Source organism: Rousettus aegyptiacus, unplaced genomic scaffold (genome assembly GCF_014176215.1).
Source record: "Rousettus aegyptiacus isolate mRouAeg1 unplaced genomic scaffold, mRouAeg1.p scaffold_m13_p_11, whole genome shotgun sequence".
Taxonomy (NCBI): domain Eukaryota; kingdom Metazoa; phylum Chordata; class Mammalia; order Chiroptera; family Pteropodidae; genus Rousettus; species Rousettus aegyptiacus.
Genome location: NW_023416286.1, coordinates 12,862,506 through 12,876,601, shown reverse-complemented (window position 1 = coordinate 12,876,601; position 14,096 = coordinate 12,862,506). Strand labels below are relative to the sequence as shown.

The 14,096-nt window shown below is 35.1% G+C and overlaps 1 protein-coding gene and 1 pseudogene across 2 annotated transcripts in view; one reads left to right on the top strand and one right to left on the bottom strand.

Moving 5' to 3' along the window:
- TRPC4 (transient receptor potential cation channel subfamily C member 4) overlaps positions 1-14,096 on the top strand; it is a 206,084-nt gene that overhangs the window by 42,523 nt on the left and 149,465 nt on the right. The gene's annotated exons all lie outside the window — the stretch shown is intronic.
- LOC118609897 lies at positions 3,294-3,412 on the bottom strand (annotated as a pseudogene).

Genomic DNA, 14,096 nt, shown 5'->3' with positions numbered 1-14,096 from the left:
CCTTTAGTTCTTCTTGTTTCATATACTTCAGTTCTGAATCTTCTGTGTGTGGTTGCTATAATGAATATGAAAAGGATATGAATGGAAAAGTCTTCCATTTTTTTCTCTGTGTGCCTTATTTCATTTCCCCTTTGTGAATTTGAATCTTTGAATCCTCCCCTTTTCAGTCATTGTTATCTCAGTTTGCCCCTATGTATGCTGAACATTCATTACTATCTGGATATAGCAATTATCTTATTATTTAAGCTTATAATGCCCTGTTCTTAGTAAAGATTGTAATTTTCTGCTTCTATTTTCCTGATAGTCACTTTACTCCTACTTATTTTTATTTTTATTTATTTTTTGTCATTTTGTTTCAGGTGAGCTGACTCCTTTTAGTATTTCCTGTAATGCAGGCCTCATAATGGAGAATTCCCTCAATTTTTGTATGTCTGGAAAGGTCTTATTTTCTCCTTCATATCTAAAGGAGAGCCTAGCTGGATACATTATTCTAGGCTGGTAGTTGCTTTCACTTAATAATTTAAGTATTTAATTCTATTCCTTTCTGGCTTGTAAGGTTTGTGTTGAAAAGTCCAATAATCTAATTGGTTTTCCTTTATATGTTACCATCATCTTTTCCCTGGCTGCCCTGAGAATTTCTGTCTTTGTCATTGATTTTTGATAAATATAATACAGTGTGTCTTGGCGAAGGTTTTTGTTTTTTCGGATTGAGATAATTGGGTGTCCTATTGCCTTCTTGAATTCCAAGCTCCAGCTCATTCCTTAGATTTGGGAAATTCTCGTCAACTATTTGTCTGAAAATGCTTTCTAGTCCTACTCCTTTTCTTAGCCTTCAGTAATGCCCTTTATTCTTATGTTTCCTCTCCTGATGGTATCAGCTAGTTCTTGAATTTCTCTTTCATTATTTTTCATTCTTCAGTTTCTCTCTTCTTCCTTCTGATTTATTTCTAGATTTCTGTCTTCGATGTCACTGACTCTTTCCTCCATTTGGTTGACTCTATTTCCCAAGCTTACTATTTTATTTTTCAGCTTTTTCAGTGTGTTCTTCATCTCCAGCACTTCTGTTTGTTTCTTTTTGAGGATTTCGATCTCCTTGCTCTGCTCATCTAGTTGTTTTTTGAATTCCTGAAATTGTTGATTTGAGTTGCTTTAGAGCTCGTTGAATTTTTTTTCAGAAGTACCATCCTGAATTCTTTGTCATTTAAGTCTCATATTTCTATGTCTGTAAGCTTATATTCTGGAGATTTTTCTCTTAATTTTTGAGATGCCTTGTCACCTCTGTTGCTCATAGTGTTTAATGGACTGTTTCTGTACCTGGGCATTAATGGAATTGTATTCTGTTGTTTTTCCAGAAAGAAGATTTATTATATAAAGGTCTCTCCTTAACCTGCTGCAAATAAGGCACTTTTGGGGGCGGATTTCTAGTAAGCAGCCTCTAAGCCTCTTGGATCCCTGCTTTATAAACAACTAAATGTCTTTTTTATTTTCTTGTAGATACTTAATCACAAGTGCTACTCTTAGTTTCGGTCTTTGTCAGTGTTAGCAACAGGTTTGGTAGCATTTGCTCAGATTCTCCTGAAGCTTCGTGGTGATCGGTCTCAGGGAGTATGGGGGGAGAGATCTTCCAGATCTCAGCCTCGATTTTGCAACCAGGGCCATAAAAACCAACTGTTGTTTCTCTGTTGTCCCATCCTACTTCTCTGCTTTCTGCCCCGATGACTGGGCCCTACTGCTGCCTGCTAGAATATCTGTCACTTCCAGGCAAGCTGATCAGGGAAGTCACATCTATTCCTCTCCCTCTCCTCTTGCAAGGAGCTCTGGCAGCTGCAAGAGACATCTTCTTTATTTCCCCCAGTCTACCTCCCGACAGTCGGGTTTCTGATCTGAAGTAGCTTTTATGTGCTTCTCCCACGTTCAGACATGATGGTGTGAATTTTGGGCGTTTTTTGTTGAGTTTTAGATGTTCAGCTTATTGTTTCAGAGGGTGAGATCTGAGGACGTCTCTCACTCTGCAATGTTTCCTTGCCACTCGAGATATTTTTAATTGCTATTCTTTTTTTTTAATTTTTAAAAAATATTTTTGTAATTAAAAATGTTATAATTTAAATTGGTTTCAAATATACAGTACATTGATGAGACATCTATATAGTTCATAAAATGATCCCCCCAGTTGCTCCCTCCGTCTTCTGGTCCTCCACCTAGCCATCACATTAAGGTATTCCCTCTGCCGAGCTCTCCATCCCTGTGCCCAACTATCAACTACTAATTTATACTTCTTTGACCCTTCACCCCATTCTCCTAGCCTCCCAACCCCCGTTCCCCTCAGTCCATCACCAAATTGTCCACTATATTTGTGAGTATATTTTGGATTAGTTTGTTCTTTTTATTCCTTAAATTCCACATATAAGTGAAATCATATGGTATTTATAATTTTTTGTCTGACGTATTTCACTCAGCGTAATAACCTCTAGGTCCATCCATGTCATTGCAAATGGTAGGATTTCATTTTTTTAATGGCTGAGTAATATTCCATTGTATATATGAACCATAATTTCTTTATTCAATTGTCTATTGATGGGCATTTAGGTTACTTCCATATCTTGGCTATTGCAAATTGTGCTGCCATGAATATTGGAGTGCATAGATCTTTATGAATTATTGTTTTGGTTTTCTTTGGATAAATATCCAGAAGTGCAACTGATGGGTCAAAAGGTATATCCATGTTTAATTTTTTTGAGAAACCTGCATACTGCTTTCCATAGCCACTGTATCAATTTGAAATCCCACCAACAATGTATGAGGGTTCCCCTTTTCTCTGCATCCTTGCCAACACTTGATTTTTTTTAAATTTGATTTATTTATTGATAATAGCCATTCTGACAGGTGTGAGGTGATATCTCATAGTGGTTTTAATTTGCATTTCTCTGATGGTTAGTGACCTTTAGCATCTTTCCATATGTCTATTAGCCATCTGTATTTCCTCTTTGGAGAAGTATCTGTTCAGGTCTTCTGCTGGATAGGCCTTGATGTGGCTCCTTTATAGGTGTTATGATCAGCTGGACTTCAGGTGATTCTCCACGTTGATTATTTTATAATTGCTTGTAATTTCAATGCAGACCCTTGGTCCTTGGTGATGCCAACACAAGCGGATGAAGTAGGCTGATAGTAGCCCTCAAAGATGTCCAGCCTGAATCCCTGGAAACTGTAAATTGTCTTTCATAGCCAAAGGACTTGGGTGTTGTCAAGTGATATTCTTAAATGGTATATATATATTTTTTCTTTTTTCTTTTAAACATCTACAGCACCTAGTCTTCTTCAGTGGTCTCCCATCCAAGTACTAACCACGCCCGAACCTTCTTATCTTCCAAGATCAGACATGATTGGGCATGTTCAGAGTGGCATGGCTGTAGACCTTAATTGTTTCATATTCTTATATACTAGCAACATTGTATGGTTGAGTCCTCTGGTACCTTCTCCAGAAGCTTTCCATATTTCAGATAAATGCTCATTAAGTTTATAACTGAACTCATCAGACTCAATAAAGACATTCTTTTTATCAAACTTCCCTTCCATTTTCCCAACATTATACTGTGAATTTAATCTTTCTCTGGCTTTATCTTATTATTCTACTTTTGTTGCAGTGACATCTCTGATTCTTCTCTATTTTATTTATAAATACATTTACCTTAATCTCAAGAATTTTTTTTTTAATTTTACAAGACTGTGTTTAAACAATGGAATTTCTTACAACTAAGGATATCAAGAAGAGCTCTCTATATAGAAGCTAACTGAAATATTTTATTCTTAGAGTATTTCAGTTATTAGGTTGTCTCCTCTGACTTGTTATCATGATGTTCATTGCAAAATATAAAGTGAATACTCTTGCCAGGAAATTTTAAGTCATAGATTTTATAATTTTGGACATATTTAGTTACATCTAGAGAAAAGAATAATCTTCCAAAATAGTGCAAAACATACTCTAGGGAAGAACAAAACCTCAAGGCCAAATACTATTGAGATAAAAGTTCCTCTCCAGCAAGTTCCTCTCTTGTGTCTGTCGGAGATGTTCTATACATAGGCATCCTTACTGTAAATGCAAAAGAAATTTTAAAGAAAGAGAGGTTACTAATTCAAGAATTCCACAGTTTTTACTAAAAGGAGACAAAGTGTATATACAACATGGTGGCAGCAGTTAAAAAGAATGTTTATTGTATAAATGGATGTGTAATTTGGCATTGATGGAAATAGTTTGTCTATAGCACGTCTGTATTGCCATAGTTCATCATATTTTTATATACAACCCAGACAAGTATTGCTTATAAAATAGGAAGTACTAATAATTAGTAGTCATTGCCTTATATAATAAAAATAGTATAGAACATTAGAAATGTGAATCCTTTACACAAAGGGTATTCTAAAGGGATATATTATCTCCCAGATCTGAAATTCTATGATCTACTTATGATATACTTACAATGATCTATGCCATGTAAAAATAAAGTATAAATAGTTTGAGAATATTAAAGAATTTTTTTAAAATTAAGAATCATATATAATGACTTTCTCATTTATAGTTCGTTAATGTGGTTCTTAGTTGTTAAGACATGTCCTAATGGAAATATTTTGATTATCTTTAAGTGACTTTATGTGTGAAATTACCTTGACATATTGCTTCCAAACCTGTTTACTCACCTCTAAAGTAAATATACTTCCTCCTGGGATGTTAGAAAAATTCATAGACTTAAAAACATTTTGAAAGAATAAAGCATTATATATATACTTCTCTATTTTATTTAGAAATACATTTATCATAATCTCAAGAATTTTTTTTTAATTTTACAAAAGACTGTGTAAAATTAGGAAAAAAATTAATCTCTCTATGCTCCTATAATGTACACATCCCTTAAATGCAAAGGACTTCCTCAAATTTGATTTTGTAAGAGGAACTACTTATGTGCTTGGCCCATAATAGACTTTATAAATGATGACAATTTTCTGCTGGGTTCACCTTATCCAGTCTAAGGGAGATTCTTTTGTTTAGATTTTTTTAAAACATGAGTTACTGTGTTTATATTGTGGGGAAAAAAGACTGTGAGTTTATTATATAGCAAGCATATTTATATATACAAAAAGTATAAAAACATAAAATATGTACTAGTTTTTAGCATTCAGTTACTTTTATTTAAAAACTTATGGGAAAGCCTTTGATAAATGTGACAAAATGCAATATTTCTGGAAAAGTGTAGATTCAGCTTTTGACAATTTATTATCATTTATTGCTCCATGTAATTCTGTTTTAAAACTGTCTCTCCTTTGTCTAGAGATTTCTAACACAAATGGTAAGAATACTTAATCTCCATCTGCTCTTATAAATAGCTCAAATGCACAATCATAATTCATTTGGTTGACAAAATAAAACCGATTAATATAGAGTAGGTAGTGGAAATACAAGGATTAGTAAAGCAGGCCCTGCTATTGAGGGGAACATATTATGGTATAATAGGAGAAAAAGAGAAAATCAGTGAATACAGTGGAGATTTTTAAAGCTCGGGAAAGCTATTTACTCAGAGAAGTATGAGCCTTTAATTGCAAGTAATAGAAATGAAACATCTTCATGAACCTGCCATTACTGGGGGTGAGCAGGGTCCAGAAATTCTTCCAAGAGGAAGTGGTGTTTAAGTTGAGTCTTGAAATTCAGGTGGAGATACCTGGGTTGAGCAATTGCATTCTTATAGCCCTAGATATTGAATAGAAGGGCACAGTGCTAGTACTTCAATATATTTTCTACAAAATATTGACTTTCTATTTTTTCCAGGTTCTTTTTCTCTTGACTTTACTAATTTTATGTGCAAACATTGTGGACACTCTTTTCTTCTCAACTTTGTTTTAATGTTGAGAAGATACTTTTAATGTTTCTGATCTTTGTCAGAAGAAAATAATTTCAAAATAGATTCCTCCCTGAAAACAGAAACCCAATACACAAAAGTTGACACTGAGAGTCTTTCTTTCTTACATGCTTAAAGGTCTCTTTAGGTTGTGTTTATAAATTTATTGATTAATAGACTGGGAAGTGTTATGGATTAAGTACTCTATGACTGCTGTATGAGACCTCACAGCCACTGCCTTTTGTACATGTCCTGAAAAAGTACTGATATATGTGTGTGTGTATGTGTTTCTTTTAAAGAAGGACCATGCCTTTAAATTTTACTAGCACATTATAAAATATATATTGAAGTTTCAATAATATTCTTTGAGTGAATAATTTTGTTATTATTTTACCAAATACTAATTTTATGACAAATGTTAATTAGTTTTCATACACCAGAATACACAATAACATTGACATGTTACAATTTGGGTTATTAACACATGCAAGAACACTTCACCTCATTTTATGGAATCTAGCGTAAGCATTACATCTTTTGTTCCACACAGTAATTTGTTAGTGGTCAATCTCCCTAGGACTATGAAAATTAAAATGTAATGGGAATGATGGGAAAGAAAGGAGAAGATCTAAATAACATTAGAAAATAATATTTTATCTAGATATTCCAAGGCTGAGACACAAAGAACTGTATACAAACAGTGTACTCTAGTTGGTAAATCTGTTGTTTACAGGAGTATGGCCCAGCAATTCTGAAACTATTTTACATATATATGAAGTTTCAACACATAGGTTAATATGTTGTAGATGAAAGAGAGCCAGATTATCTTACTGTCAGAAAAAGAAGTTATATTTAAGGAGAGGGGAATGATAGAATGACCATCAATGACACCCCAGTAGTAACAAGCACACTTAGCACCCAGATGTTAATTTATAAATACCATTCTCCTATAAAAAGAACTGGGGTTCCTTTAAATAGTGGTTGCTTCAAAAAGTGAGGCAGAGTAAAACAAAATTAGCCCGGAGCATCTTATAGTGTCAGAAATTAAGGAAGTATTCAATAAATGAATAAAAAGCATGAGAGCAGAGATGCCAACCTAAAAAGGAGTTCCTAATAGCCAAATCTCAAACAGTTTGAACAATGAAAGAAATAATAATAGTATTATACCTTAAAAATAAAATATCCACAAATCCACAATGATATAAATAAATGATTGGATAAATGTTAAATAAATAATAGGGATAAAATTAAATAAAATATAATTAAAGTAGAATGCCAAGTAATAAATGTAGAACGAATGAGAAAAATAGAAAATCACAATTAGAGCACCGTAATAATAATTGCTACAAGCAAAATCCACAGATGGAGGCTTAAATAAATCAACGGGTAAAAATTTAAGGAGAAAAAAATACCACAAAGTATCTTTGCAAGATATTTATTATTATTGTAATTTTAACATATGTCTCAACTCTTTAATAACCCTCCCTGATGGTGAAACTTAATCCCCCTTAATATGAACATGAATTGCACTTGTTCATTTTCTTTTATCAAATAGAAGAGTGGAGATAGCTGGCAGGAATGGCCTCATTGAGTGATCAAGGTTAACATCATCAGCAATAGGTCGTGTTGATATTGTGCAATGATACATTGAGATGGCCACATCGCCTGTTTACCCAAATTGTTAATCTCTGTTTAATCATGAGGAAAAGCATACAAATCTAAATTGAGGGACATTTATCAAAATACCTAAGCAGTCATCTTCAAAAGTGTCAACCTTGTGAAAGGAAAACAAATGTTAAAAGAAAATATAAGTTACACTTTACAGTAACAATACAATTCATATTTAGGGAACATTTATGACACAAATGGGATGTGGACTGACTTCATGCTTACATAAATTTTCTTCTGAATATTTTTTTCAGAAGAAGAGGTAATGAAATGCTTGGTTAGTTGAAGTATGGTGAAGTCAATCATTAAAAAATGTACATACTATTTATTAGCATTTATGTATTACTCTGCCTAGAAACTTTAAATTAAAATTTTTACTTTCTTTGAAATGTTTGATGATTTTTAGCTTAGAAATATCAAGTCATTAAATAGAAGAGAAATGCTCTTCTTATGAAACTCTTTACTTGAAATACAGACTATGAAATTCACATTAATTTACATCATAAAGTCAAAAGTACCAATGTTGTATCATTATCTGGTTTACATTGGTTTATAATATAGTCATTATCCTTATTTAGAGTCCTGTTAGTTCTGTACTAGTCATATATTAAGTGATTGATAAAAATGTATTCTATACAAATACATATATTTTATTTTAATATTGATCTGTCCATCATCATCTATCTATCTCATAATCTATCTATCATCTGTGTTGTATCTTGGAGACTACCTCTAGTATAAGTAACTTATTCATATTTTTATAAATTTTCTCAGTCATAAAACTGAAGCTGACAGAGCTTAATATTAAATGCATAGGATGGTAGTAAATTATTAGAAATTGTTTCTCTGATAAACTATGAATCTAGTTGATCAACAATCTGAAATTAATAAATTTAAATATTTCTGGCATTAAAAAATAAAACTACATAGAGTCATCACATTTTTATCATATATATCATGGAATATGTGGGTCAATTTTACATATGTCCTAATTTAAACAAATAACTCAAAGGCCCAAAGAAGGTATTGAAGTGATGTGATTTCTGCCAGTGTTCTGAATGTCAAAGTGAAGAAATTCAATGAAGCTCAGGTAAATGTCAGAGGGAGGAACTATGACTGTTTTAAGGTAGCCAAATGCCTTATCATCTAATTAGTGCCAAACATGAATAAAAGATCAAAATTTACATGTCTCTGCCTTTTGCTCAGTGAAACCACAGTCAAGGGAATGGACTTGGTGGAATCAGTAAGGAAAGAAGATCCTGTTGAACTTGATTCTAGTCTGGCACATGCAGAGACAAGAGAGGTATAAAATAAGTAGGAGGCTCCAGAAGGCTCCTTCCTGGAGTGGCACAGAGTGTATCACTGGTCTAGTAGGACACCTGTGAAATACTACAAGGTATTGGTTTTTCACTGACCTGGTGAGGTGGGTTGAGCCCCAAGGGACTCTTTCTAGTCACAATCCCTGGGACTTACTGATTTGGTGCAACCACTATGGAGAGAGTACCAGGTGAGGAGTTTGAGGATAAAATAGTAGTGCAAGTGTTCTAAGGTGAGTTCATGAAGGACAGAAACTTCCTGTTTAGCAGAAGGGTAAAATTTGCTTGACCTTGATTTTCAGTGAGTTAATACAAATACAGCCAGTGGAAATGGGGCCCCATGATACTTCTGATCTTCTGGGTTTTAAGGAGTAGGTGTCAAAAAAATTACCACAGGGATAACTGCCTTGCAGCAGCCAAGCTTTCATAGCAAAGTCTCATTTTGATCATTAGATGTTGACTCTTCATATTATTATGAAGCAGAATTCACAAAATACTGGATTGTTCACCTATAAAATAATACATAAAATAAAATGTAGAATCAAATATGTAAACAAATAAAAATATATTTTTACAAATCATTTTTATGCATTTATATCTTGAAATTTTACCAGTTAGAAATAAGGCAGGGGGGGGGGGTCAAGGTGGGAAGCTAGTCAAATGTGAGGTTCATCTCTTTCCATGACAACATTAAAATTAGAAACAAATTATAAAATAATCAATTTGGAGAACCTCCTGAAGCCTAGCAAAACATATTACATACAACTGAAGATATAAAGAAAAAGCCACATTGAGATTGGTAGGAGGGGTGGACACGTGAAGAGCACTGGTCGCACAACCATGTTTGAGCAACAGGAGGAATAGAGCAGCTGCAGAATTCCCCCTGAAGGAGCAAAGGGCCCTGGCCTAACACAGGAGCTCCCTAGCTCAGAGTTTCAGTGCCAGGAAGAGGAGTCCCCACTCAGTCTGACTGTAAAAATTAATGTGGATTGGAACCATGTGGGTAAGATGGAAGGAACCTGAAAACCCAGACATTTCCCTTAAAGGACCTACACAGACTTACTCGCTCACAGACACTCACCCTGGGCTTCAGCAGAGGGTCAGCAGCTCAGAGGTCACAAGAGACGCACAGGGAAAGACTAGGTCAAGAACTGGAGTGATAGCTGCCATTGTTCCTTTGTTGTGCAATACTCTGGGGCAGTCTGCAAATGGGCAATATCTTGCCTGTGTTGAACCCTCCCCCAACATGACCAATTCTGAATCTGCATTGGCCTGGTGAGTTCGGCCTACTCCACTCCATGTCTCCCTGAGACCCCATCTCACATAACCCACACATTTCCTGTGACAAACTTGTTGTCTGGCAAGCAGCCCTACCCTGTGCTCTTGGAGGGTGAGGAATTCATCAGCAATAGACAGACCTCAGTTTGACAGGTGCACACAAGTCCTGTGCATCCCTGGAGAGACTTTTGGTGGATGGCAACCAGTACCTGTCTGAGCTTTACTATCTCTTGGACAAATTGTGGGGGTCTGCGACCCAAGACAGGCAGCAGTTGGCCTTGGTGTGATCTGAGACTTTTGTAAAAGGTTACAGGCTCAGTATGGCACTGAATCTGAATCTGCATTATCCTGGTTGAATCTGCTCGCTTTACTCAAGTGACTTTCTGAGACCCCGTCCCACTCAATTCTCAAATTATCTATTCACAGACTCATTGCCCCTTAACCCATCCCACCTTGCACTCTTGGCAGGGGGCACACTTGACAAAAATCACTCCTCAGCTTCTGTTACCCTAGCATCTCCGGAGAAATGTTAGTGGCAGGCAGCCAGTGCGGGCACAAGCTAAAGTATCTCTTGAATAAATATCAGGGGTTTTCAGCCTTGAAACTGGCCTCAGTGATTCCCTGGGTCCCTACCCCATCCAACACATACCACTCAAAAGATCTTTCAGCTCTAAAACCTTATGGGTAGTCAGCAGGCAGCCTCAGGACATGGAGTGCCCTGGAACTTTAGATAAGCTGCCACAGCCATGATTCGAGCGTGGCTTCTCCCACTTACCTCCAGGTTCAGCACAAGCAGCAACCCCCTGCAGACTGCTTTGTAGCTCCTACCAGGTTTTCCCAAGTGATCAAAGACAATGGCTAACTTTGGCATGCATAAGAGCCCCTGCTGAGGGGCCACAGAACCAATACAGCTGGAGGCTGGGGTCAGACCATGAAAAAGCATCATTTGACTAGCCTCACAAATGGAAGACCCAAAGAGTGGTCTCGACAGTTACACAAGGCTGCTGGGTGAATCTCACTCCATGGCGTAAGCCAAGACACAAAAGTTCATTCCCTGTGGGCTTAGATAATTCCCAAGAGTTAATCCTGTCTGATGACATGCTAACAGCAATTAAGGCTTAGCTACAACAGGGAAACACACACCACTCACACGAAGAATATGCTCAGAGCCCCCAGCACAGGTGATCAAGGAAATTGTACCACTGAGTCACATAGGGCACCTACTGCATAAGGCTATCTAGCCAAGACTGAGAGATGTAACAAATCTACCTAATACATAGAAACAAACACAGAGAGGCAACTAAATTGAGAAAACAAACATACCACGTATGAAACAACAGGAAAAAACTCCAGAAAATAAAACTAAAAAAAAAAAAGTTGGAGGCAGGCAACCTACCAGTTACAGAGTTCAAAACACTGGTTATAAGAATACTCAATAAACTTAGGAGAATGATTGATCTCAGCAATGACTTTAATAGGAAGATAGTAAGTATTAAAAAAGACATAGAAACCGTTAAAAAGAATCATTTAGCTATGAAGAAGACAATGACCTAAATGGAGAATATACTAGACAGAATCAACAGTAGATTAGAGTAAGCAGAGGCTTAAACATGTGATTTGGAATACAAAGTAGCAAAAATCACCTCATTGGAACAACAAAAAGAAAAATAAGTCAAAAAATGAGAAAAGTTTAAGAAACCTCTAGGATAATGTTAAGTGAACAAACGTTCACATAATAGGAGTACCAGAAAGAGAAGAGAGAGTGGAAAGTATTGAGAAACTATTTTTAGAAATAATGACAGAAAATTTTTCTAACCTAGTGAAGGAAATAGACATAAAATTCCAGGAAGCACAAAGAGCCCCAAACAGCAGGAAGCCAAAGAAGCCCACACCAAGACACATTATAATTAAAAAGGTTAAGACAAAAAGAATCTTAAACGCAGCAAGAGAAAGGCAGCTAACAAGGGTACAGTTTCTAACAAGGGCACTGCCATATGAATGTCAGTTCATATCTCAACAGAAACTTTGCGAGACAGACGGGACTTGCAGGAAGTGTCCAAAGTGATGAAAAGCAAGAACCCACAACTAAGACTACTGTACATGGCAAGGTTATCCATTAAAACTGAAGATGAGATAAAGAATTCTCTGGACAGAAAAAAAGCTAAAGAAATTTATCGCCAATAAACCATTATTAAAGAAATGTTAAAGAAACTTCTTTAAAAAGAAGGTAGGAAAAAAACAACAATAACACTAACAAAAGCATAAATATGAATAATAAAATGGCAATAAATATGTAACTATCAATAATTGCTTTAAATATCAATAGATTAAATGCTCCAATCAAAAGACATAAGGTAGCAGAAAGGACAAGAAAACAAAACCCATACATATACTGTCTAAAGGAGACCATTTCAGATCAAATGACACACATTTGTGAAAGTAATGAAAAAGATATTTCATGCAAATGGAAATTTTTAAAAAGCTGGGGTAGCAATACTTATATCATACAAAACTGACTTGAAAACAAAGGCAATAATAAAAGACAATGAAGGGCATTACATAATGAATGATACAGGGATCATACTACAAGAGGAAATAACCCTAGTAAACATATATGCACTCAACATGGGAACACCTATATATGTAAAGTAACCATTGACCAGCATAAAGGGAGAGATTGATAGCAATACACTCATAGTAGGAGACTTTTACACTTCAATGACAACAATGGACAGATCTTCCAGACAGAAAATCAGCTAAGAAATAGCAGCTTTAAATGACACAGTATACCAGATGGATTTAATTGATATCTTGAGAGCATTTCACCCCAAAGCAGCATAATATACATTCTTTTCAAGTGGATATGGAATATTTTCCAGGATAGACCACATGTTAGACCACAAAACAACTCTCAGTAAATTTAAGAAGGCTAAGATCACATCAAGCATCTTCTCTGACCACAATGGTATGAAACTAGAAATCAATTACAAGAGAAAAAAAAAAAACACTGAAAAACAAATACATAGAGGTTTAATAACATGTTTCTAAACAATAAGTGGATTAATAATGAGATCAAGGAAGCGATCAAAAGATACCCAGAGACAAATGAAAATGAAAACACAATGACCCCAAATCTAAGGGACACAGCAAAAGAAGTTCTAAGGGGAAAATTCATAGTAACAGGCCTACCTCAAGAAAAAGAAAAATCTCAAATAAACAATTTACCCTTACACTTAAAGGAACCAGAAAACAAACAGGGAACAAAACCTAAATTGAGTAGAAAGAAGGAAATCATAAATATCAAAGTGGAAATTAATGAAATAAAGTCTAGAAAAACAATACAAAAGATCAAGGAAAACAAGAGCTGGTTCTTTGAAAGAATAAACAAAATTGGTTAACTTTTAATCAGACTCATCAAGAGAAAAAGAAAAAATCCTAATAAATAAAATCATAAGTGAAACAGAAGTAACAATGGACTCCACAGAAATACAAAGGATTATAAGAGAATATCATAAACAATTATATGCCAACAAATTGGACAATCTGGAAGAAATGGGCACATTCCTAGAAACATAAAGTCTCCCAAGACTATGTCAAGAAGGTACAGAAAATCTGAACCAACTGATTACCACCAATGAAATGAAATCAGTAATCAAAAAACTTCCAAAAAACAAAAGTCCTAAACCGGATGGATTTATAGGTGAATTTTACCAAACATTTAAATTAACACCTATTCTCTCAAACTATTTCAAAAACTTCAAGAGAATGAAAAGCTCCCAAACTCATTTTACAAGGTCATCATTACCCTGATTCCAAAACCAGAGAAAGACATTACAAAAAAAAAAAAAATTGCACAGCAATACCTCTGATGAACATATTTGCAGAAATCCTCAACAAATGTAGCAAACCAAATTCAGCAATACATTAACAATTTCATATGTTATGACCA